This window comes from Cryptomeria japonica, unplaced genomic scaffold (genome assembly GCF_030272615.1).
Source record: "Cryptomeria japonica unplaced genomic scaffold, Sugi_1.0 HiC_scaffold_100, whole genome shotgun sequence".
Taxonomy (NCBI): domain Eukaryota; kingdom Viridiplantae; phylum Streptophyta; class Pinopsida; order Cupressales; family Cupressaceae; genus Cryptomeria; species Cryptomeria japonica.
In genome coordinates, this window is record NW_026728922.1 from 455,001 (window position 1) to 458,852 (window position 3,852).

At 63.9% G+C, this 3,852-nt stretch overlaps 1 non-coding gene across 1 annotated transcript; it reads right to left on the reverse strand.

The window, feature by feature from the left end:
- Nucleotides 1–2,665: 2,665 nt before the first annotated feature.
- LOC131865025 (5S ribosomal RNA) lies at nucleotides 2,666–2,784 on the reverse strand. The gene has a single exon (XR_009363752.1). It is a non-coding gene; the product is annotated as a 5S ribosomal RNA (ribosomal RNA).
- Between the last annotated feature and the right edge of the window lie 1,068 nt (nucleotides 2,785–3,852).

The following is a 3,852-nucleotide window of genomic DNA, read 5'->3' on the forward strand; positions in this document are numbered from 1 at the left end:
GGTGCGCACCCGGGAGCGCTACGAAGTGTGCTCCAAGGTGCGGCGTGCACGTTGTCGGAGCCCGGTTTGCCCCGGGTGCGCACCTCGCCTGCACCTTGGCCGGGGTGGGCACCTTGGCTGGGTTTGCCCAGGGTGCGCTCCGAAGCGGGGTTACTGGAGCGCCCCCTCTTTTTTTGTCAGAGCGTTTGGTGGGGTTTCTCGCATTGGCTCTTCCCAGGCCCGGTTGTTGGGTGCGCTCCCACCCTGGCGCGCGCGAAGTTGGAAGTTGGGTTAATTGCCCGGGCGCGCACCTTCGCCAGGGTGGGCACCTTGGTGCGCACACCTTGGCTGGGCTGCGCACCAGGGCGGGCTCAAGATGGCACCAGCATTCCCTTTTTCTCACTATCTTTCAAAACGGAAATTTTAAAATCTCGTTTTTTTTTTGCCTTTTATGGAAATTAGTGAAGGCATCGCATCAAAGGTGCGCACCTCGCTGCCCACCTTGGTGTGCTCCGAGGTGCCCACCACGGTGCGCAACGCCGGTGCGAACCCGGGAGCGCCCCGATGTGTGCTCCAAGGTGCGGCGTGCACGAAGTCGGACCCCGGTTTGCCCCGGGTGCGCACCTCGCGTGCACCTTGGTGCGCACACCTTGGCTGGGTTGCGCGGCCTGGTGGGCACCATGGTGCGCACCAAGGAGCGCTCCGAAGTGTGCTCCAAGGTGCGGCGTGCACGAAGTCGGAGCCCGGTTTGCCCCGGGTACGCACCTCGCGTGCACCTTCGCCGGGGTGGGCACCTCGGCTGGGTTGCGCGCCCTGGTGCGCACCAAGGAGCGCTCCGAAGTGTGCTCCAAGGTGCGGCGTGCACGAAGTCGGAGCCCGGTTTGCCCCGGGTGCGCACCTTCGCCGCGGTGCGCACCATGGCGTGCACGAAGTCGGAGCCCGGTTTGCCCCGGGTGCGCACCTCGCGTGCACCTTCGGCGGGGTTGCGCGCCCTGGTGGGCACCATGGTGCGCACCAAGGAGCGCTCCGAAGTGTGCTCCAAGGTGCGGCGTGCACGAAGTCGGAGCCCGGTTTGCCCCGGGTGCGCACCTCGCGTGCACCTTCGCCGGGGTTGCGCGCCCTGGTGGGCACCATGGTGCGCACCAAGGAGCGCTCCGAAGTGTGCTCCAAGGTGCGGCGTGCACGAAGTCGGAGCCCGGTTTGCCCCGGGTGCGCACCTCGCGTGCACCTTCGCCGCGGTGGGCACCATGGCGTGCACGAAGTCGGAGCCCGGTTTGCCCCGGGTGCGCACCTCGCGTGCACCTTCGCCGGGGTGGGCACCTCGGCTGGGTTGCGCGCCCTGGTGCGCACCAAGGAGCGCTCCGAAGTGTGCTCCAAGGTGCGGCGTGCACGAAGTCGGAGCCCGGTTTGCCCCGGGTGCGCACCTCGCGTGCACCTTCGCCAGGGTGGGCACCTCGGTGCGCACACCTTCTCAATGTTTTCTTGCCTTTTCTGGAAATTGGTGAAGGCAGCGCATCAAAGGTGCGCACCTCGGTGTGCTCCGAGGTGCGAACCCGAGAGCGCTCCGAGGTGCCCACGAAGTCGAAAGTCGGGTTAATTGCATTGTTTTCCCCGGGTGCGCTCCGAGGTGCGCAACATCGGCGCGCACCAAGGAGGGCTCCGAAGTGTGCTCCAAGGTGCGCACGATGGCGTGCACCTCTGGTGCGCACGATTCGGAGCTCGGTTTGACCGGGGTGCGCACACCTTGGCTGGGTTGCGCACCTTTTGTGCGCTCCAAGGTGCGCACGAAGTCGGAGCTCGGTTTGCCCCGGGTGCGCACCTTCGCCAGGGTGCGCACCTTGATGCGCACGCCTTGGCTGGGCTGCGCACCTTGGTGGGCGCCATGGTGCGCACCTTTCGTGCGCTCCAAGGTGCGCACGAAGTCGGAGCTCGGTTTGCCCCGGGTGCGCACCTTGGTGGGCGCCATGGTGCACTCCGAGGTGCCCAAGATTGGTGCGCACCAAGGAGCGCTCCGAAGTGCGCTCCAAGGTGCGCGCGAAGTCGAAAGTTGGGTTAATTGTCCGGTTTGCCTCGGGTGCGCACCTTGCGTGCACCTTCGCCAGGGTGGGCGCCTTGGTGCGCACACCTTGGCTGGGCTGCGCACACCTTGGCACCCGCGTTTCCTTCATTTTAAATTTTTTTTTTTTACAATCTCTCAAGTGGGAAATTCTATAATCTCAACTTTTTTTGCCTTTTCAGGAAACTTTTGAATGGAGCGCATCATTGGTGCGCTCCGAAGTGTGCTCCAAAGCTCTCTCCAGCTGCGTGCACCTGCCCCGGCCGCGCACCCGGCCCCGCCCAGCTTCGCTCACCTGTCCCGGGCGTCTGGTGCGGAACCTTAGAGTAAGAAACATCACCGTGCACCTTGGCCAACGTGCGCGACTCGACCGAGCGCGCACTGGCCGAGGTGCACACCGATTTCACCTGGGTGCGCGCGCAGCACCTCGGGCGCACCGGGGTGCGCGCACAACGCCCGGGTTGCACCGTGGCCTGTGTGCTCGGGGCGCCTCGGGTGCGCGCTCGGTGTCGCCCCCGCGCGCGCGGTAGTGCGGGCAGCGCACCCCGGCCCGGCCCGGCCCCGACGAGAACGCAAACGGGCAAAAGGTTTATTCAAATAGCATTGCGACGCCCGGCGAAAAACTAAAAAAGGGTGCAACACCGGGACTTCCCGGGAGGTCACCCATCCCAGTACTACTCCGGCCCAAGCGCGCTTAACTGCGGAGTTCTGATGGGATCCGGTGCACTAACGCTGGTATGATCGCACCCGTTATGAGCTTGTCGCAGTGTGTACTTAGCAAACCGCGACCCACGTGCGAATCCACCCCGGCCACCCACCCCCGTCGAGGTGCACACCCTCCCTCGCGAAGTGCGCCCCGTTCGCCAAGTGTGAGCCCTGCCCGGGTGCGCGCACCTTGCTAGGGCGTCGGGTGTGCACCCGGCCCGGCCTACGTGCGTGCACCTGGAGGGGGCGTCGTGTGCGTGCAGTGTCCCGTCTGCAACGCGGTGCCCACACACCACCTCGGGCGCAACGACCTGCGCTCACATGTGGGCCGAGTGCACCTTGGTGCATGTTCGGGGCGCCTCGGGTGCACGCTCGATCTTGCCCCGGTGCACCAAGGCGCTCGGTTTGCCCCGGGTGCGCACTTGGTGCAAGGTGGGCACCCAAAATAGGGATCAAGCACCAAAACACAAGTTTCGGGATGCAAAATGGGACCCAAGGACCACAAATGCGTTCCAAGACCCATGATGGGTCCACGAGAACAAAAATGTGTTCCGAGACTTAATAAACAAATATTGGGTTTTAGGAGAAGAAACATGCTCTGATGCCCAAAACGAGAATCGACCCCGAAAAGGCCACAGGCCAAAAGTGGGATGCGAGACAAAAAAAAATGGGACCCGAGGACCAAAATTGGGTTCCCAGGTCGAAGACAGGGCAACCGGACAAGAAACGACCTCTAAGGCTCGAAATGAGTCCCGACGACTAAAACTTGACAAGAAGCACCCATCAGGCACCCAACTCGACACCCATGGGATGCCGACCCACCCGGGCTTCCACCTAGCACACCTTGGCACCCACCCACCCTCGCACCCAACCTCGCACCCAACTTAGCACCTTTGAACCCACATTGGCACTCACCCTGACCCTGGCACCTTGGAACCCACATTGGCACTCACCTTGACCCTGGCACCCACCTTTGCACTCACCTTGGGACCCACCCTGGCTCCCACCTCGGCACCCACCCAGACACCCACCTTGGTTCCTTGGCACCCACCTTGGATCCTTGGCACCCACCCCGACACCCACCTTGGCACGCAACTTGGCTACTTGCCACC